The following is a 23244-nucleotide window of genomic DNA, read 5'->3' on the forward strand; positions in this document are numbered from 1 at the left end:
ATCTAAAAATCTCAGCCTTTGTACAGCAGATTTCACATTAGAATGTTCAAAGGTATTTTAAACCAATGTAGTACTTATAGGTACTGAGATATTAAATATGGTAGCCAATTCATGCACACCAAGTTCCCATCATAGTGATAGTAACCATATCATCTGTTTCTTTGGTGCTGAGGAACAAATGTTGGTTCAGAACAGCTGAAGAATCCTGTGAGCTTTTATATCTATTGAAGGACAACCTTCCCATAGTTCTGCACTCTCTGAGTATTGCACTGAATTTATGTATAAATGTATGTGTGTGTGTATATTATTCCATAATTGACAGTAGATACCATTTTACTTCATGGTACCCAGCTCAAAGCTGGTTCCAATGTTTTACATCCAATGTGTCTCCCTAAAATTCTTTCACAGAATTCCCCATGTTATCCAGAGAACATATTGATTGGGGCAGGTGTTTCTGAGCTCGAATCAAACATTAACCTCTGATTCAATTTCCATTGAACAAAAGGCAATCATTTCAAAAGTAGTGTTTGCTATCTGTATTTTGTAATTGTTCCTTTATCATGTTTACACAATATGTTAATGATCACAAATAGGGGGAGCATATATAGTGGGTTGTCCTGCTGACCTGTATGCTAGTACTGTATTCAACACATTCCATTGTGTCAGTGAAGTAAATAACAATACCTGTGATGGCTGGGTTAGAAATGATACACAGAGGACCATATGGCCGTGCACTCATGAGAGAGAAATGATTGGTGGTGAGTTTCATCTGAAGGTCACCACATTGCAGGCAAGGGACATTTTTGGGAAGATGGTATAATCTCAGCCAGAGCAGGAATTGAAACTGCACTGTTGGCATAAGTCTGCAAACCAGCTGTCCAGCCAACTGAACGAACTGACTCCCTGCTGTAGCAATATCGTAAAAGCAAAACCTAAACCTGGAAATGGACAGTGAGTTGAATGATTTAAATGTTGCTGTTATCAATGTTTGGAAGTCTTTTCTTGAGTCTATCTTACAAAAGGACTTTATGGCACATTTGGAGTATAAGTTAAGAAATCAAATTAAATACCTCGCTTGTTTTTATCCTGCCTGTTTTAAATTTAGACTTAGACAAGGTGTTGAAAAAGTATTTGACTGGATGGATAGCTGAGTTTACTTTGTGTTATAAATGAATTTATGAATTTAATATTCAGAGGATCATTTCTCAAAAGTTTTCCTTATTGCCTTAATGAGGAAAATTTAATACGCATTGTGGAACTGAAACATACAGATCAGAAAGTTCTCTGACTGCCTGAAATAATGAAGTATAGGAACATATAAGACAAGTGGCCTGAGCACCCTGAGACCAAGGAGAGGATTAGATTAGCTGCTAATCACAATCTAATGATCCAGCTATAAAGGATGTGTGTGGATATCATTAACTGCATTCAGAATGGTTTCAAAGTAAAACTAGGGCCATCAACTCCCAACTCATTGCAGTTGGCAGTAATTCTGCAGACAAATTATTGAATTGTCTAACACTGGTTGTCTATCCAATTAAACTAAAAGAAGTTATTGTCATTCTCTAATTCTAAGAAATGTTAATGGAATTATAGGAGTATCCAAATCAGAAAGAGGCCAATACATCTGTGTTCATCCAAATTTTTGCTACTCAACATGCACAAAATTTGTTTCACCAATAAACCCAATTGTTTGTTGATCATTGGTTCCTACTAGCTTCCATTATGAACCTTTCAAAGTTGCTTCCAAATTCTGTGATCTCCTCAACTATTCTGTTCTCTGTAATCTCCTCCAGTTTCACAACCTCTCATGGAACCCTGCTCGATGGTTGGAGGAGGAGAGGGCATCAGTAAGAAAGAAATAGATTTGAAGAGCTGCGGGTGGGTGTTGCAGGTTATTAAAAAGACAACAGATGGAACCTTCCCAGGCCCTGCACAAAGTGGACATTTGCAAGCAAGCTGGAGAATTTGTGTGAGGTCAGCAGTGAGGAGCTTCCTGCCGTTGAGAGAAAAATGCTCGATATCACACCTGAATGTTCACCGGTGAGACAAAATTCTCACTGGTGACTGGCGAAAAGTCTATTTGCTTTTATAGCAACATCATCATTATTTTATAAAACGTAAACAAATTGATATGCAGTTTTCCATTTCCCCATCTGCTGGACAGAAATTAGCTGACAACAATTCCTAACTTGAAAGTCAGGATGGATACTTAGCTACTCCAGCTCGCCACTTGCTCCTGCTGACATCTATCAATCGCCAGTATCTCAGGGCATGCTCCATGGGCAACGACGACATGTATATCCCATGCAGCAGGACCACCAGGTCCCTGTCAACAATGCAGAATGTCAATTACCCTCTTTTTGATACATGCAAGTCTGCTGCCGGCTGCCAGGTCTGGATCTTAAGATAGCCCTGGTGCCAGAAATCTTGGGATTTCCTGGCAGTGGCTGGTACTTCTGACTTAGTGAATGGGAGAATGTACCCGCTGCACCAGTGGATCCATGTATTGGCTAGGTCAGCCCCAAACTCTGTCCTTATTTTTCTTATTGACTCAATCAGACTGATCACAAGTCCTTTGTGATTCATTGGAGAGTTACATGGGAGTGGTTTTCTATGTTCTTCTTATCCATGGATAACGAGGATTTAATATATGACAAGCAGGGCACATGAAAACATAGGTAATGAGGCAAGTTTGAGAAGACTGCACAAGAAAACTCAGGATGAAATTGACCACGAAACTTAATAGAATTGACACAGCCTTTTTTTTTGTTTAAGATTCACCCCAACGGTTTTGGTACTCTCAGTATTTAAAGCAATAGTCAGCACCCTCGTTTATAAAAGGAGTGGAAAGGTGAAGGGTAAAGTTGTTACATGCTGCCTGGATTTTGTAATTTCAGAATAACAGCAGGTGTTTCTCTGTTCTTTGGTTACTTCTTTCTCCTGCAGTCAATTACTGCAATGTGTCTCAGAACGGCATTGTGTAAACAGGTTTCCAAAGCCTTATTCCACTTCACATGTGACCACACTAATTAGCTAGGATGGAGTCAGAAGAATAATCATAAACTAGTCAAAAGGTCAGGATTAGGGCGTTTCAAGTCAGATGTTTTACTAGTTGGTGACTAAGTCATTGGCATGGAGCCCGGAGAATTTGTGTTACGGGGATCAGAGTAATCAGCGCTGTGGTTATTATGTACGTTCTGTCCTCAGCTACACACAGGATCTTTAACATTCTCTAAGTCAATTTGTGTAAATTATTCTGTAAATATTTGCATGTACTTCTGATACAAGGAAATTCCTGGTAATGTCTCGATGAAAGCAAAGCATTCTCAAATCCCAATGCGGTCAACACTGCAAATGTCTAGTTATAAGCAGCATTTGTGGACCATTTCGTTACCATCTTATAAGCTGTCATCAATCTGAAATGTTAATGTTGTTTCTCTCTCCACAGAAGCTGCCACACCTGCTGGGTATTCCAATATTTTCTATTTCTACCTCAGATTTCCATTGTACACAATAGTTTGTTATTGCTTTCCTAATATATGGATTCTGATTCTATTCTAACCCAACCAACCTGTTTTGTTTTTAATTACTTTTCTCCAGCTTTCCTTCCCACCTCCTGGAAGTGCTGACTTGTGCTAATTTATGATCTCAAGTGTTCCACCTACACTGTGGTATCAAATCAAAGTGACGTAAATCTTCAGCAGACTCACGATCAGAGCCAAAACTATCGAATGCCTAGTCACTGCTACTGCGCAATGAAATATCCTCGTTAATGATGGTGATTAACAGAAACACAAGCCAGTACCTGACTCACCTATAAATCCTTTACCAATATCTGCTGAGATGCAGTTGAAAGAAAACAGAAATCATATCTTCCAGGTCATATGGCTTTGCTTCTTAGGTGAGATATTTGTTACTAGCCCCTTGGTACAGAGAAACATCTCCTATATAGAACATAGAACATAGAATAGTACAGCACAGAACAGGCCTTCAGCCCACGATGTTGTGCCGACTATTGATCCTCATGCATGCACCCTCAAATTTTTGTGACCATATGCATGTCCAGCAGTCTCTTAAATGACCCCAATGACCTTGCTTCCACAACTGCTGCTGGCAGCGCATTCCATGCTCTCACAACTCTCTGTGTAAAGAACCCGCTTCTGACATCCCCTCTATACTTTCCTCCAACCAGCTTAAAACTATGACCCCTCGTGTTAGCCATTTCTGCCCTGGGAAATAGTCTCTGGCTATCAACTCTGTCGATGCCTCTCATTATCTTGTATACCTCAATTAGGTCCCCTCTCCTCCTCCTTTTCTCCAATGAAAAAAGTCCGAGCTCAGTCAACCTCTCTTCATAAGATAAGCCCTCCAGTCCAGGCAGCATCCTGGTAAACCTCCTCTGAAGCCTCTCCAAAGCATCCACATCTTTCCTATAATAGGGCGACCAGAACTGGACGCAGTATTCCAAGTGCGGTCTAACCAAAGTTTTATAGAGCTGCAACAAGATCTCACGACTCTTAAACTCAATCCCCCTGTTAAGAAAGCCAAAACACCATATGCTTTCTTAACAACCCTGTCCACTTGGGTGGCCATTTTAAGGGATCTATGTATCTGCACACCAAGATCCCTCTGTTCCTCCACACTTCCAAGAATCCTATCCTTAATCCTGTACTCAGCTTTCAAATTTGACCTTCCAAAGTGCATCACCTCGCATTTATCCAGGTTGAACTCCATCTGCCACCTCTCAGCCCATCTCGGCATCCTGTCAATGTCCCGCTGCAGCCTACAACAGCCCTCTATACTGTCAACGACACCTCTAACCTTTGTGTCATCTGCAAACTTGCTGACCCATCCTTCAATCCCCTCATCCAAGTCATTAATAAAAATTACAAACAGTAGAGGCCCAAGGACAGAGGCCTGTGGAACACCACTCACCACTGACTTCCAGGCAGAATATTTTCCTTCTACTACCACTCGCTGTCTTCTGTTGGCCAGCCAATTCTGTATCCAGACGGCTAAGTTCCCCTGTATCCCATTACTCCTGACCTGCTGAATGAGCCTATCGTGGGGAACCTAATCAAATGCCTTACTGAAGTCCATATACACCACATCCACAGCTCGACCCTCACCAACTTTTCTAGTCACATCCTCAAAGAACTCGCCAAGGTTTGTGAGGCATGACCTGCCCCTCACAAAGCCATGTTGACTGCATTTAATAAGGCATGCTCTTCCAGATGGTCATAAATCCTATCCCTCAGAATCCTTTCTAACACCTTGCAGACGACAGACGTGAGACTTACTGGTCTGTAATTGCCGGGGATTTCCCTATTTCCTTTCTTGAAGAGAGGAATTACATTTGCCTCTCTCCAGTCCTCAGGTACGACTCCAGTGGAGAGCGAGGATGCAAAGATCCTCACAAGTGGCGAAGCAATTGCATTTCTCACTTCCCAAAGCAGCCGAGGACAAATCTGGTCCGGGCCTGGCGACTTGTCAATCTTAATGTTTGACAAAATTTTCAGCACTTCAGCTTCCTCTATCTCTATCCATTCCCGCATGCACACCTGCTCTTCAAAGGTTTCATTCACTACAAAGTTCGTTTCTTTCGTAAAGACAGAGGCAAAAAACTCATTTAGGGCTTCGCCTACCTCCTCACACTCCACACACAAGTTCCCTATGCTATCCCTGATCGGCCCTACTCTTTCTTTGACCATTCTCTTATTCCTCACATAAGTGTAAAATGCCTTTGTGTTTTCCCTGATTCCTTCTGCCAAGCCTTTCTCGTGCCCCCTCCTGGCTCTCCTCAGACCATTTTTGAGCACCTTCTTTGCCTGCGTGTAATCCTCTCTAGCTGAACTTGACTCTAGCTTCCTCCACCTTATGTAAGCTACTTTCTTCCTTTTCACAAGAAGCTCCACCGCTCTCGTCATCCAAGGTTCTTTTATCTTACCCCTTCTTGCCTGTCTCAGAGGGACATATTTACTCATCACTCGCAACAACTGTTCCTTAAACAGTCTCCACATGTCTGTAGTTCCCTTACCATGGGACAATTGCTCCCTGTCCATGCTTCCTAACTCATGTCTAATTGTGTCATAGTTTCCTCTTCCCCAATTAAATATCCTCCCATTTTGCCTAATCCTCTCCTTCTCCGTAGCTATGTAGAATGTGAGGCAGTTATGGTCACTATCACAAAAATGCTCTCCCACCACAAGATCTGATACCTGCCCCGGCTCGTTTCCGAGCACCAAGTCTAGAATGGCCTCTCCCCTCGTCGGCCTGTCAACGTACTGCGTTAGGAAACCCTCCTGAACACACCTTACAAAAACAGCTCCATTCAAATCTTCTGCTCGAAGGAGGTTCCAATCAATATTAGGAAAGTTAAAGTCACCCATTACAACAACCCTACTGCGTGCACACTTTTCCAAAATCTGTCGACCTATGCTTTCTTCAATCTCCCTGCTGCTATTGGGGGGCCTGTAGTAAACCCCTAACGAGGTGACTACTCCCTTGCTGTTCCTAATTTCCACCCATACTGACTCAGTAGGCAGATCTTCCTCGACAATGGAAGCTTCTGTAGCTGTGATACCCTCTCTGATTAGTAGTGCTACACTCCCTCCTCTTTTTCTCCCCTCCCTATTCTTTTTAAATGTTCTAAACCCTGGAACATCCAGCAACCATTTCTGCCCATGAGAAACCCATGTCTCTGTTATGGCCACAACATCATAGCACCAGGTACTGATCCATGCTCTAAGTTCATCAATTTTATTCCTGATATTCCTTGCATTAAAGCGAACACACTTTAACTGATCCCTTGGTTCCTTCCCAGGAAAATCCTTCCCACTAGCTGGTCTACCTCATGCTATTGCCTCACCTGCATCAACTCTCACCTCCGGTATACAGCTCAGGTTCCGACCCCCCTGCCATACTAGTTTAAACCCTCTCGAACTACTCGAGCAAACCTTCCACCCAGGACATTGGTCCCCTTCCAGTTCAGATGCAACCCGTCCTTCTTGTACAGGTCCCACCTTCCCCAGAAGGCATCCCAATTATCTACATATCTGAAGCCCTCCCTCCTACACCAGCTGCGTAGCCACGTGTTAAGCTGCGCCCGCTCCCTGTTCCTCGCCTCGCTATCTCGTGGCACCGGTAGTAAACCAGAGAACACTACTCTGTTCGTCCTGCTTTGCAGCTTCCATCCTAACTCCCTGAAATCACTTTTTATATCCTCAATCCTATTTCTGGCTATATCATTAGTGCCAATATGTAACACGATTTCTGGCAGTTCGCCCTCCCCTTTTAAAACCTTATACACCCGATCGGAGATGTCCTGGACCCTGGCACCAGGGAGGCAACATGCCTTCTGGGAATCCCGATCCTGACCACAAAATCTCCTGTTGATTCCCCTGACTATCGAGTCCCCTACCACGAGTAATTTTCTATTCTAACTAGGACTCAGGAGTTATCATATTGACTTTACTCAGTTCCTTTCTATTCTATACTGTCCTATATTGCAAATAAGAGGCAAAATGTTAATGAATATATCCCATAGAGTTTGGGTGAGGTGCCTGCCATTGTTACATGGCTAGACGTATGCAGGGTAACCAGGAGTTGCATATAAGAATGGTAACACATGTAGGTGTGTGAAGGTGAGTATCTGAATGCTAAGCATCAGGGAATGCTCCTAAATTGTTACTGAGGGTGTGGTACATTGAGAGGCTGGTCTCGGGATGGATAAAGGATTATTTTTTATTTATTCATTCACGGGATGTGGTCATCACCGGCTAGGCCAGCATTTATTGCCCATCCCACCTTTAAGTGTCAACCACATTTCTGTGTGTCTGGAGTTGCATGTAGGCCAGACAAGGATGGCAGTTTTCTTCCCAAATGAGCATTAGTGAACCAGACATTTTGTTTATTTCCTCCCCCTGACAATTGGCAATGCTTTATTCGTCGTTGTTAGACTCTTAATTCCAGATTTTTATTGAATTCAAATTCCAACATATGCCATGGTAGGATTTGAACCTGGGCCCCCAGAACATTACCCAGGTGTCTGGATTAACAGTCCAACAATAATACCACTAGGCCATCGCCTTCCCCACTATATGACCTATGAAGATACATTAACTGACCTTGAACACCAGCATGAGACTAGTAACTCTCTTGTCCCAAAACTGCCTGGTCGTTGGGTCCAGAATAATACTTCCCTAGCTATCTGCTTCCATTCCCTTCTGAGGATGGTCCTTGAGGAGACTGGTACCTCTCCTACCTCTGGTACTACATCCACCAATGACATATCTATCACTCGGAAAATTCTCTCTGCCATGGTGTCAATTTTCTAACGCTTTAACTTCTTTTGATTCTCCTTACATGAGAGGGACCACCTGTCTCTTTGAAGGGAGTATTGGTTTCACTAGCTGAGCAGTGAGTATGAACAGTGTGGGAACCGCCAATGTCAATACATAATCATTTAGGCCAGGAGTGAGTGAACCTAATACATATGTTGCCTATCGCAATCTGAACGGGCAATGTCAGGTTGTGAATTATAACCACTGTGCTAAAAAAAACTAGGGGGTTCAGAATTACTAACCATACTTTGCCAGTGTTTTGCTACGAGGTAACTGCCTGTTATTGGTATAGCGGCACCAAAAACAATAACTTGTATTTACATCGCACTCTTGGCATAATAAAATGTCCCAAAGTGCTACAGATGAAAACTCTGACATGGAGCCAAAGAAGAACATGTCACATTCAATATCTTAAAGTGCCCCAGTGTCCGGACAAATCCACAGAAATTATTTGAATATCCTAGTTTTCAACTTTGCCCTTTTTGTCAATCACATTTTGTTTCCGAACCCACTTTTACCTCATGTTAATTCTGGATGTTAGAGTCTAAGTTGTAAAGCTTGCTTTACTTTTCTAACCTTGTATTCTAGAGGTTATTGTTTAAAAGCCTTGTCATTTTATTATCTTTCTAAGTATCCGGGATTTCAAACATTGTCAACGTTAAACAAAAATATTACTGATCCTTAGCCAGCTCATAACATACGTTTGGAAGTCTTGCCCAGGGTCATAACATGAATTGTCATAAACTGAGTCTAGAGGGAGAGAATGCATGTGGAATTTTGTCCTTCCTTCTCTAAACATCTGATACATCGCCTTGGGTTACCCACTATCCCCTTGATATCGCCAAGGGCATTGTCACTATCTTTTTGGTGTCAATTGCTCCACACTGATGATGCCTTTTAAATGAACTGTGGAATAGCCTTGCCAACTCTGATTGGATATTCCGGGAGACATCACCATGTGGCCTTATAGTATCATTGTCGTGGTTTACCAGACCATAAAGATGCTCTCCCATTAGAGAGAGAAGCAATTGGTGGTGATTTAACCTGAGGTCACCATGCATCAGGTGAGAGATAGTTTGAGAAGGTGAATCCTTCATGGTAACCTCAGCATTTGCATGAACTGCTCCCACAGCATCGGCATCACTCTGGATTGTCAACCAGCTAAACTGACCTCCATGACATGGTATATTTCTGTGTCCTGTGAACATCCATCTTCAAATGCCCCTCGCCCAGTGGTAACCCAAAATGTTAATCACGATTACTTCCCATGGCTTTTCAATGTATCCTGGTTTTGAGTTTGTATATCTGATCACCCCAAGCCAGAGGCCAATTGGCACAGAGGTAACAAAGACACACATGGGGATTTTACTCTGATGAAGGGTCTAGGCCTGAAACGTCAGCTTTTGTGCTCCTGAGATGCTGCTTGGCCTGCTGTGTTCATCCAGCCTCACATTCTATTATCTTGGGGATTTTACACAGCAGGTGAGCTGAAGGGCGAAGTAAGTCAATGCTGCATCTTAAACTTGTGATGATGATCTATGCAGCGTGGTGTGCGAAAAGCACAGAAACCACACAGCACCAGGTCATTGTCCAACAGGTTTATTTGAAATCACAAGGTTTTGGAGCACAGCCACTTCGTTGTGTGATCTTCACTTTGTGACTTCTGACTTTGTCCACACTAGACCAACACCAGAAACTCCATACCATGCTTTGAGCATGGCTTACCTGTCCTAGTTCTAAAGAGGTATTGAAATAATTTGTAACCTAACTTAGGAGTGGGAAACTGGCTGGATTGACTGGGAATGCCAGTCTTATTCCACACTCAATCGTATCCTTGATGGACGAAAAGATCAGATGGGTTATAAAGCCAGCATTGAACCCAGCGTCACCAGTTTCCCACCAGGAGAACTGGGTTAAAATTACCCCATTGTCTCAATGATACTGTATGTTTAGCCTTATGTTGTTTCAAAATGAGAATAGCCCAATTGTTATTTTTATCGCAAAGATGTTACAAATAACTGATACAATGAGAGTTTTAAGTCATTCCATCATATGTTTATAAGCAAATAATACAAGGTTTCTCAAATGTCCTTTCAAAGAACAATGTCCTTATAAGTTGTATGATCTTGAAATTGTGATGATATTAAGTAAACACTGTTTCAGCATCTTGGATGCTGGCCTTTTATGGTTTACTTAAGTTTATTTTCTGCTAACCTCAAATCCTTGATGATAGCAGCCTTTTAAACATTGATGTAAAGCAGCAGTTATTCTTGCAAGGCAGGATTTCATGAATGCAGTAATTGTTTTGATAAAATATGACCTAAAAGATTTTTATTAGTATGTCTTTGACAATTCAAAAACCTTGGAATAATTTGTGTTATTGAGTTGACCCAGGGTGAATGTCAATTTTCTAAAGTTCCCTTGGCCCCAGCATTAACCTGAAGGGAGCTGCCACGCAGAGGAGGGGTATGGATTTGCACAGCCTAGTCCCAGAACTAAATGAAGCTTGTTGTAAATTGTAATTGCATCTCAATTATACAAATTCGCTTTGACTTTAGAATTACAAGTGTCAGCTCACAGTTAGCATGATGGGTGTGTGCATAACTTGGTCTCATCTGTATTTAAAGGGACAGGCCACAAATGGAAATTGGAGGTAATCCAGATTGATGATGGACATTGAGGCAGTCCTCAAGAATGACACATCGCCTGAATAACTGCTGAATACAGTCAGGAAAAGGAGAGGGGAGCCTACTTTTTCAATGAAATAAGAGGAATAAAAATACCATTTTCATTAACAAGACATACTAATAGGTCACTGGAGAATTGAATAGCAGAAGTGACGTTGCAGATCATAGATGCAACATACAAAGTAGTCCAATGGTCTAACCAGGTCAGGGAAGTGCAAATATTTGTTGATTCAGTTATATCCTGCTTTACACTATCTCCGAACCCCAACTTCACTCAGTCTTGTTATGTGTTTTCCATCAATCACTCTTCACATCAATTCAATTTTGAAGAGTACCTGACCTTCTTTTTCTATGCATTTTATCACATCATGTTTACTTCCTGATTGTTGACAATTATTGCAATCCTTCAGCAAATGCACTACATCCATTGCAAGGAAGCAGGAGAAACCTGAAGGTGGGACATCACACACAACCCAGCACAGCTACCAAGGCAGGGGGGGTCATCCTTAAAGTAAATGGCACATCTCGGTCAAAGATGGAGAAACAGGTAAGTCACAGATGGTTCATGACAGAGTTAAAATATCTCTGACGCTCATATGCTGACTTTATTTAATGAACAATGAACCTACGAAAGTCTGATTATGGTGATTGTCAAGATTGTGACCTTGTCATGACTGAACAATCTCCCTTTTTACCTTCCCAAACATTCTTGCATCCAGCATGTGTGAAGGACATCTGGGCTGATTTCACAGAGGGACTCATTCCTTCTGTGGATGCATCACCATGGATCATACTGCCATGCATTCATGCATATGTGCACAGTTTGTAGACCCTTCTTATCAGTTTGATTTGCACTTGCTTAGCCTGCAAGTGAATGTGAACAGACATTGGTGATAGAGACAGCTGGGAAGAGTCTGCATTGGGTAAGGGTTAGGGTTGGTGGGTTAGTGGCATGTAATGTTTTCCAAGCTCTGCTCACTTTGACACAGATGCTAAACTTCTAGGACTATCATTGAAAAGTGCTAGAGGCCCATCATGAACTTAGTCACATATTCAGAGGAAACGCATGTGTACTTTCGAAAACAGCAGAGAGAAGGAAGGAGTCCAATTCATCACTTCTGGATTACTGGGACATTGACAGGTAAACATTTCTACCAATGACAGAGTTGGTGCTTTATTGAATGTTTAAGCATGAACTTTAAAATAAATTCAAGCTGATCATTGCCACAGCTGTGCAGTCTTTTGATACCGAGTTGTCTGCTACCTCACATGGGTGACAAAACATATTGTCCAAGTCCACTTGACATGTCACTGTTTCTCAGCAATCATGCCTACTGCAGAGTGAGAGGTGGGGTGTGGCTTTGAGTGAGTAGAGGGATAATGTTGAGAAAGGACATGAAGTAGGAATTCTGCGTTAAGCATTCTCATCTCTCAATTCTTGCAGTATTAAACAGCACCTGACAAACTGCCACACCTCCTGATAGCTGAACCTGTCCTGCACTGTTACAACTGGTACAGGCTTTCTCAGGGCCCTCAGCTCCAAAACCGAGAAGGTCATCAAAATCATATTGGTCACCAAAACAAGGATTTGAGGGCCCTGAGATAACAAGGTGTCGAGCTGGATGAACACAGCAGGCCAAGCAGCATCAGAGGAGCAGGAAAGCTGACGTTTCAGGCCTAGACCCTTTTGAGGGCCCTGTATTTTTTTCCAGATGCCGCTTTACACTTATTGATTAGCACCACTTCCACATCTTGCCAAACACTGCCTCACAAGTTCTAATTCAATCTTTCACTTGTTTCATAGGCAACATCAATACATGCAAAAACCCATGTGTGTAATGAGTCGGTGAAGAGATGAAGGACTCAGGAAGTGGTGTGCAACTTGATGGGTTGGGGCAGACCATTGGATTTCATTGCATATGTCCCTCACCAGAAATGAGGGACAAGCCTTTCAGCTTCCTCCACCAGTAAATCTCTCTCTCTCGCTCTCTTTTGCACATGTTGACCTTATGGCAGCATATCACCAATGTTGTGGACGGTCATGGGTTTTCATCATAGAACATAGAACATAGAAAAGTACAGCACAGTACAGGCCCTTCGGCCCACGATGTTGTGCCGTGGAATATTCCTAATCCAAAAATAAAATAACCTGACCTACATTCCCCTCAACTCACTGCTGTCCATGTGTATGTCCAGCAGTCGCTTAAATGTCACTAATGACTCCGCTTCCACGACTCCCACTGGTAAACTATTCCACGCGCTCACAACTCTCTGGGTGAAGAGCCTCCCTCTGACGTCTCCTCTATACCTTCCTCCTAACACCTTAAAACTATGACCCCTCGTGGCAGTCTATCCTGCCCTGGGGAAAAGTCTCTGGCTATCGACTCTATCCACACCTCTCATTACCTTGTACACCTCGATCAGGTCACCTCTCTTCCTCCTTCTCTCCAGAGAGAAAAGTCCGAGCTCAGTCAACCTCTCCTCGTAAGACAAGCCCTCCAGTCCAGACAGCATCCTGGTAAACCTCCTTTGCACCCTCTCCAAAGCCTCCACATCTTTCCTATAATAGGGCGACCTGAACTGGACACAATATTCCAAAAGTGGTCTCACCAGGGTTTTGTAGAGCTGCAGCATAACCTCGCGGCTCTTAAACTCGATCTCCCTGTTAACGAAAGCCAAAACACCATATGCTTTCTTAACAACCTTATCCACCTGAGTGGCAACTTTGAGGGAGCTATGCACTTGAACACCAAGATCCCGCTGTTCCTCCACACTGCTGGGAATCCTGCCTTTAATCCTATATTCAGCATTTAAGTTCGACCTTCCAAAATGCATCACTTCGCATTTATCCAGGTTGAACTCCATCTGCCATTTCTCAGCCCAGCTCTGCATTGTCAATGTCTCGCTGAAGCCTGCAATAGCCCTCGATACTATCAATGGCACCTCCAACCTTTGTCATCAGCAAACATAGTAACCCACCCGTCAACTGATGTACTGTCAAACCCCTCCAAAGTGCCTCCTATCCTGATTGGGTCAAGCCCTTAAAGGCTGTCCCCACACAAGTTCTTTCTGCCACATACTTGCCAGTGGGAACTGAGGCAGTGGCTACAACCAGTGTGGTTTTAAAAAGGTGGTCCAATAACAAGTTAAAACAGTCTCATGAACTGCATTCAGACTTACCTCCTTTTCTCTGGTTGCCCTCGGAGCCCCATGTTTCTGAAGTAAAAGTTGGGAACCAAATTAAAAATACTTTCAAATTTCAAATTTCCTGAGATGTTAATTGCATCAATAATTACTTGTCCCCTTCCAATTGGGAAATTCATAACTAGTCGTTTCATTACCATCCAAACATACCTGAATCAATCTCAGGAATATGTGCACAGGGGCTGAGTTCCACACCTGGTTTGAAAATCAATGACTGTTACCTATTACGTGTTCTCAACAATTATTGGTGATCAAATTTCTACCCCTCCTTGAGTCTAAACAAATCCAGCAAACAAAATAAAAATACATTTCTATTCTAAGTTGCAGATAGCAGTGTATCCTTTGCTGTTTCTAGTCTCTTGGAGTGTTCTTGCAGAAAAAGGCAAGGCCAGATGAAAAATATTGTCAGCAGCAGCACCATTTATAATCACAGTGACCCAGTTTTGATCATACAAAGGCCACAATAGTTTCTTTTCATATCTCCAACAAGGCCTTACCAATATTGTGTCATAAGTAGCTGAATCACTTTGGAATCATGCATTTTAAATATCCCTTACTGATAGGCAGTGAATACAAGGAGAGAGAAAAAAAATCACCAGAACGTCATCTAATAGCAGGGTTGGGCCTTTCGCTGTCGACTACCATAAATACATTTTTGTTACATGAAAGAATATTTTTCTTGCCTCACAAACAAGTAATCGGAGCTGACTGCAAGGAAAGGCTCCTTGAATTTCACGAGGAAAACAGATGCCCTTTAACAGTAGGACAAGAAACCTTGGGATTAAGTATACAAGCGAGTGGTTTACAAATGCCAATTACTTGTCAAGTGCATATCCGGGTTGAAGAAACAGGGTGAAAAGGATCATTGATGGCAGCTGAAGTGGAAGAGAGTCTTGGTCAAACTGACAGCTGTGGGTGGAATTTTACTTTTTTGCTTCTTTAACTACCTTCCATCATTTAAGTTTGGTTTTGTTAGCTTCCATTCAATATTGTAAGCGCCAACAAGTCTAAGACATGGCATATTAGCTCTCACTTGATGGATATTTTTGAGAGGATAACAAGGAGGGTCCATGAAGATAGCATATTTTATGTAGTCTACATGGATTTTAGTCAAACCTATGATTAGGTCCCTTTGATAAACTAGTTGAAAAATTAAAATATCATGGGATCAGAGTGGGTGTGCAAAGTTAATTCCAAGATCAGCCCAGTGGCAAAAAGCAAGGATGATGATTTGGTTTCTGACTGCAAAGTAGGGTCAATACTGGGTCCATTACTTTCCATAATATATATCAATGACATGAACTTAAGTGTAAGGGACAAAATTAAGAAGGATAGGAAAATTGTTTGCATGATTAACAGTGAAGAAGAAAAGCTGTAGAACACAGGAAGACATCAACAGACTGAGCCAGTGGACAGGAAATGGAATTCAATTGTATTAAAGCATTTGAGGAGTAAAACAAGACAACAAAGCTCAATAATTGGAATGCTGGAGTACATGGCCATGGATCCCTGAACGTACTAAGGTAGTGGAAATTTCATGAAAAAGAAAGCATTCAGAGACACAATGAATTAAACTTACTTGAGCAACAATAGCTTCTTTTGATAAAAAGTTTCTGTGGAATCTAGCAGACTGCTTCTGGTGGTACAAATGTGTATTTGGATTCAAGAGAACAAAATAGACGCTGCACTTTTTAACATAAGGTGCTTAAGGAGATCAATGGGATACTTTATTACATAGGTAGGCATAGAATTTTATTTGGGTATATGATTGGTGTGTTGGTATTTAAATCTTTGGTAGTTCTATTCGATTGGCTTAATTGCACAAGAACATCTTGCTGCCCTGCTGTCTGGTTTCTATCAGTCTCAGCTGAGTTTAATGTTTGTCGCAATCAGTAATTTTATTCAATTAAAATGGTTTGATTTAATCAGCAATAGCACTGAAATTACAAGTTGCACCTAGCCAGAGAGTGATAATGTCTTTGCTTCTTGCTGTGTGGATTGTTTGTGTTCAAGCCCCGCATGCCCTGGAGGTGTTTCATAATGCATCTGAACTGATTGATTCAAAACATACATTTTCTTCACCGCACACATCTGGTACTACATAACAAACATTGATCTAAAACTGAAAATTCTGAGGAAAAGTCACACTGGCCTCGAACGAATAGCATTGTTCCTCTTTCCACAGATGCTGCCAGACCTGCTGATTTACTCCAGCATTCTTTGTATTTGTTACTGACTGCAGACAGTCAGTTATCCCTACCTACAATTGTTAGGTAAAATTTCACGGAAGAGAAACAATGAAAAGGGTGGTAAGCAGTTAAAGGATAGCCTCACAATAGGAGAAAAAGAACTCTGACTTTTTAAAGAAGACCTTCAATCCAATAATTTAAGACAAAAGTGGCAAAGAAGTGATAAGAAACTAATAAAGAGAAAAGTGACCAAAAGTGAAAAAACAATGTTGTAGACAAATGATGAAGCAATTTAACAGCTCGCGAATTTCAGGAGTGCTTAGGGATGGTGATCATTGCTGCCACTCCATGACATCATCCCAATGGCCAGCACTCCTGCATGCCTGCAAGGAATTGTATCCAGGTTTCAGGTTACAACTCAATGACAATAAAATGTGAGGCTGGATGAACACAGCAGGCCAAGCAGCATCCCAGGAGCACAAAAGCCGACGTTTCGGGCCTAGACCCTTCATCAGAGAGGGGGATGGGGGGAGGGAACTGGAATAAATAGGGAGAGAGGGGGAGGCGGACCGAAGATGGAGAGTAAAGAAGATAGGTGGAGAAGGTGTGGGTGGGGAGGTAGGGAGGGGATAGGTCAGTCCAGGGAAGACGGACAGGTCAAGGAGGTGGGATGAGGTTAGTAGGTAGCTGGGGGTGCGGCTTGGGGTGGGAGGAAGGGATGGGTGAGAGGAAGAACCGGTTAGGGAGGCAGAGACAGGTTGGACTGGTTTTGGGATGCAGTGGGTGGGGGGGAAGAGCTGGGCTGGTTGTGTGGTGCAGTGGGGGGAGGGGATGAACTGGGCTGGTTTAGGGATGCAGTGGGGGAAGGGGAGATTTTGAAACTGGTGAAGTCCACATTGATACCATATGGCTGCAGGGTTCCCAGGCGGAATATGAGTTGCTGTTCAGGTTACAACTGACAGTTCCTGTCCCTGTTTGCCATACCAGTATTCCAACATGGTGGCTTCAAGTGTCCTTGCAGTGGGTGGTATCAGTTTGGATCTGTCCCATTGCTGAACTGGGCACTTAAAGACATTTTCCAATGATGATTGCCAGGTGGATGCATTAACAGTGGCTCAGGGGATATGTAGAAATTCAGGGACAGGAATGTGCCATTCAGCCAGACAAGCCTTTTCCATCACATAACCCTTTGGTAATCAGAAATCTATCAACCTCTACTTTAAATATACCTGGGGTAGAGAATTGAAAAGAGTCAAAATCCTCTGAGTCAAATTATTTCTGTTCCTCTAAATTGCAGTTAGAACGTAATGTCTTTGTGACACGTGTCCATCAATGTATGAAGCAAATGTTGAGTTTTCCTTATCTCCATTTTCTAAGAGTGCTCAAATAACTCTGAAAGTCGATGCATGCATCCAGTAATAATTACTTTGAATAAGTAACACTAACTGACATTAGCCTTGTTGCAGAACCACGTGCTTTGATGGACAGCAGTTAAGTTTCGTGATCAGATAAGGTCATGTGAGCCCATCTGAGGTTGCCCATAAGAAGACAGGCCTCTGACTCTCACTGTCAAGACTAACAAAATAAGGATGAATCTTAGTCATAGAGTCATAAAGCTGTACAGCACAGAAACAAAGATTATGTTCCAACTCATCTACACTGACCAGGTATCCTAAATTAATCTAGCACCATTTGGCAGCATTTGGCCCATATCCCTGTAAACCTTTCCTATTTATCTACCCAATCAATGCCTTTTATATGTTGTAATTGCACCATACTCCACCACTTCCTCTGGCAGCTCATTCCATACATGCACCATCCTCTGTGTGAAAATCTTAGGTTCCTTTTGTACCTTTCCCCTTTCACCTGAAACGTCTAGTTTTGGATTCGCGTAACCTGAGAAAAATATCCTCATCTATTTATCCTGTCAATGCTCCTCATGATTTTAGAAACCTTTCTAAGATCACCCCTCAGCCTCTAATACTCCAGAGGAAAAAGCCCAGCCTATTCAGCCTCTCCCAATGCATCAGACCCTCCAACCCTTGCAACAGACTTGTAAATTTTTTCTGAACCGTTTCAAGTTTCACAACACCTTTGCTGTAGCATGGAGACTAGAACTGAACATAATATTCCAAAAGTGTCGTAACCAATGCCCTGTACAGCCATAACATAACATCCCAACTCTTATCCTCATGCATTGAGCAATAACGTGAAAAATACCAAATACCTTCTTCACTATCCTGTCAAATTGTGACTCCGCTTTCAAAGAACTGTGAACCTGCAATCGGCAACACTCCCCAGGACCTTATCATTAAATGTATAAGTCCTACCCTGCTTTGCCTGACCAAAATGTAGCATCTCACATTAATCCAAATTGAACTCCATCTGCCACTCCTCGGCCCATTGGCCAATCTGATCAAGGCCCCAGTGCACTGTGAAATAACCTTCTTCACTGTCCACTACACCAGTACTTTTGGTGTCGTCTGTAAACTTATGCACCATACCTCCCGTAATTACATGTAAATCTTGCACATTTCTGCTCCTCTACCTCCCTTGCTTTCTTTTATGATATTCAGCAAAGCCTATCTTTATCACAAAATCTTTCTTCACCTTTCCTAATATCATCCCTTGTGTGGCTTGATACCAAACATTGTTTGATATTGCACTTGTGAACCTTCTTGGAATATTTAACAATGCTGAATGTACTATATAAACGGAGGTTTCTGCAGTTGTTAGGCAGATTTAGGAACACTGGATACTGCATGGTTTCCAGCAATAATAGAGCCATACCCTGGGATGGGCCAACATCAGGAGAGGAGGGGACATTGTGAAAAAATGGAAGATGAAAGAACAAACGGAGAGAGAATTGAAAGAAAGGAAACGTGGTATTTTGGTAACATACTTTTAAAAATCCTATAAACATCCTCACGTTGAAAGACACATCTGCTGATATCTAAATTCCTTTGTTACTAAAATATGAGGTAGCTTCAGAGTAACAGATTACGTGGACTGGAAAAGTCAAAAAGATTGCTATTAGCAACTGTCTGGTGAAGCAGGTGTGTAAGGTTTAACCACAGTCCGAGTTGACTAATGTAATTGTTCTATAAAACAATGGAAAATAATGTAGTGACGTCTTTAAGATTTCGTCAACCTGAAGTAATCTTTTGCTTTTTTTTCAGACATTGTTCCTATTGCATGGTATAGGGAGTTCAACCTTGTCTTGGATTGAATCCAAGCTAGACAGCTGGGATGAAAGTCTCCTTTATCTAATCACTCTAAGAGTCACAAATGAAATAAACTTGGACAATCTCAGTTACAACACAAGTAGAGGGTGTGAAGATGAAGAGTGTAATAATGGAAATATTACTCTGAAGCAATGCCAATGCTCTCCTGGACCTAGAATCAAAATAACTGTCAGGGAAACAAAGAAAGAATTGTATGTATATGACGTTGTTTACAATCGCCGGAAGTCTCAAAGTCTGTTGCAGCAAATAAATTGCGTTCTGAAGTGTTTTCTCTGTTATAACATAGGAAGCCCAACAGCAGATTTATGCTCAGCAATCTCGCAAGCAGCAATATGACAATGATCAGATAACATTTTTCTAACAAAAACGATAGTAACCGGAGAAACTCAGCAGGGCTGGCAGCATCTTTGGAGAGAAAGCAGAGTCAACATTTTGGTTCAGTGACCCTTCTTCAGAACTAATTGTAGCTAGGAAAAGGTTGGTATATATGCTGAAGATTTTTGGAGGGAAGGAGTAAATCATAGATGGAATCGGAGCCCAGAAAGAGACAATTGCAGTCGGTCAAAGGAATGGATAATGAATGAGCCTAGGAGAAGGAAAAGCTGCTAATGGGGTTCGTTAGTGAGTGAAAATGAGTTGGCTGTGAGAGATATATGTTGGTTAGGACTCTGAAAATAATTCACATACACATCTTATACCACAAAATCTAATACATCAACCTGAAGTGGTAAATGAAAACGAAAAGAACTGCGGATGCTGCAAATCAGGAACAAAAACAAAGTTGCTGGAAAAGCCCAGCAAGTGTGGCAGCATCTGTGAAAGAGAAAAGAGAGTTAATGTTTCGGGTCCAGTGACCTTTCCTCAGTTCTGTTTTTGAACCTGAAGTGGTAGATGGGCCTCAGTTTAACACCTTCCCTAAATTTAGCATCTCCAACAGTAGAGCACTCCCAGAAAAGGCCAAATGAAATCATATAAACCCACTCATACCTAGTGTTCAATGTGCAGATTTTGTAGCAAGATCAGGTTTACATGCAGGTGAGTGAACATTTTTACAGACTTTGTTGAACATCAGCAAATGCAAGAAAAGTTAAGAGAGGATTTCTTTCTGGAGCCTTACAGACCCAATCTTACATCTAGTTCCATGTGATTTGAGATAACAAGGTGCAGAGCTGGACGATCACAGCAGGGCAAGCAGTGTCAGAGGAGCAGGAAAACTTACATTTCAGGCCTAGACCCTTCTTCAGAAAACAAAATGTGATTTGATATCACTTAGCACCTTTTCCACATGCTCAACAGCTATTCCTAAAGCTATAATTAACTATTTACTCCACAGTCTCCAGGCAAAAAACAAATACACCAGAGGTCAAGATAATGAAATGTGAGGCTGGATGAACACAGCAGGCCCAGCAGCATCTCAGGAGCACAAAAGCTGACGTTTCGGGCCTAGACCCTTCAGAGCTCTGATGAAGGGTCTAGGCCCGAAACGTCAGTTTTTGTGCTCCTGAGATGCTGCTGGGCCTGCTGTGTTCATTCAGCCTCACATTTCATTATCTTGGGTTCTCCAGCATCTGCAGTTCCCATTATCACTGATACACCAGAGGTCACATGCCTATGGCAAGTCACGTTACCTAGTGTACAAATGCATTTCTCTAAAGGTTGAGCGATAGTGATATAGTAATAATACCATGGGACATTAACCAAGGGCATCAGGTTAACTCAATGAGGACATGGGTTCAAATCCAGTGACAGCTGGTGAATTCATGTTGAGAGCCAGACTCACAAATGATGACTGTGAAACTGCCATTAAAAAAAACTATCTGGTTCACCCACCTCCTAAGGAAAGAAAATCTATTGCCTGCCCTTTCTTTGAATCTAAACACACAGCAATCTGTTTGAACCCTAATATACCATCTGAAATGGCTTAGCAAGGCATTCTGTTCAAGGGCAATTATGGTCAGGCAACAAATGGCTGGCCTTGCCAATGATGTCTATATCACATTTTTAAAAAAGAAAATTACACGCACTTTTATAACGCAAATGACTAAATCATACAAGGCCTATAAAGAAAATTATCTCTTATGAGCAACAACTTGTTTGTTTTTGTCTGGTCTGGGCTAGCTTTCACTGTAGTGCCAAGGCTCTGAGGTTGTTAATTATTAGCTAGAGAGTACTGGTGTGAGAACAGGAAATAGTTGCAGACTTCAATTCTAATTTTTTGTTGTTTTACAATAGTGCCCTAAAACCTTTCAAAATCTACATAATCTCAACTGCATAATTTCTGACACCATTTGCAATGTACAACTTTTTAATAGGTTAATGCCAGATATGAAGGGATTGTTTTATGGTGAGATATTGAGTAGATTGGGCTGTATTTTTTGGAAAATAGAAGAATGGCAGGTGACCACATTGAAACATATGTGATTCTCAGAGGATTTGGCAGAAAAGTTGTTTCCCGAGTCTAGAACAATAGAACATAATTTCAGAATAAAAGGTTACAGATTTAAGACAGACATGAGGAGATTTTCAATAGGGTGGCACAGTAGCTGAGTGGTTAGCCCTGCTGCCTCTCAGTGTCAGGGCTTGAGTTCGGTTCCAGTCTTGGGAGACTCTCTGTGTGAAGTTTGCGTGCTTTCCCTGCGTTTGTGTGGGTTTTCTCTAGGTGCTCCGGTTTCCTCCCACAGTCCAAGGATGTGCAAGTTAGGTGCATTGACAATGTTAATTTAATCAGTAAGACCGGCCATCATACAGTTCCCATGCAGACAAATTGCTGACTCCACACTGAGAATATCCCCAGTTTTATCCCTGTGCATCTCAGCCTTAAGGGAATTTCAGGCACAACATGATGTTGAAATCTTCTTCCATCACCGTCACCTTATTTCCCATTTCTTTGGACAATTGCCCTCTCCCCATCCCAAAGACCCCTTCACACAGGTCCAACACTCTTCCCCCACTTGGACACCTCCCTCTAGCCTTTTACCTGCACTTGACCTGTTCATTGAGCCAACTTAGTCCCTCAGTTACAATGGGAACTGCAGATGCTGGAGAATCCAAGATAACAAAGTGTGAGGCTGGATGAACACAGCAGGTCAAGCAGCATCTCAGGAGCACAAAAGCTGACGTTTCGGGCCTAAACCCTTCATCAGAGAGCAGGGTCAGATGAAGGGTCTAGGCCCGAAACGTCAGCTTTTGTGCTCCTGAGAAGCTGCTCGGCCTGCTGTGTTCATCCAGCTCCACACTTTGTTATCTTAGTCCCTCAGTTTCTCTGCCCCTCCCCCCTTACCCATTCCAACCTATCCTCCCGGGAACTGACTGCGCTCCGTGCTTTCAAATAAGAACATAAGAGCTAGGATTAGGTCATCTGGCCTTCGAGCCTGCCCCACCATTCAATAAGATCATGGTTGATCCAACCACGACTTTGTAATCAAGCCTACTGAAAAGGGTGGTGCTGTTGTAGTCTAGCGGACTGATCTCTACATTGCAAAGGCTGAATTCCATTTCTCAGATACCTCCTACTATCTCTCCCTGGACCAAGACCCCATGATGGAACATCAGGTCATTGTGCTAGCTACAGACA

General features: G+C 42.2%; 1 long non-coding RNA gene across 2 annotated transcripts; it reads left to right on the forward strand.

Annotated features, from left to right (window-relative positions):
* Positions 1-648: 648 nt before the first annotated feature.
* Positions 649-19884, forward strand: LOC125454552 (uncharacterized). Of its 2 annotated transcripts, none has more exons than XR_007248033.2 (4): positions 649-951; positions 11443-11579; positions 12037-12173; positions 19605-19884. It is a non-coding gene; the product is annotated as an uncharacterized LOC125454552 (long non-coding RNA). The 2 variants fall into 2 exon arrangements; XR_007248034.2 differs by lacking the exon at positions 19605-19884 and adding an exon at positions 12837-13008.
* Positions 19885-23244: the final 3360 nt, after the last annotated feature.

The sequence above is a fragment of the Stegostoma tigrinum genome, chromosome 9 (assembly GCF_030684315.1).
Source record: "Stegostoma tigrinum isolate sSteTig4 chromosome 9, sSteTig4.hap1, whole genome shotgun sequence".
NCBI lineage: Eukaryota > Metazoa > Chordata > Chondrichthyes > Orectolobiformes > Stegostomatidae > Stegostoma > Stegostoma tigrinum.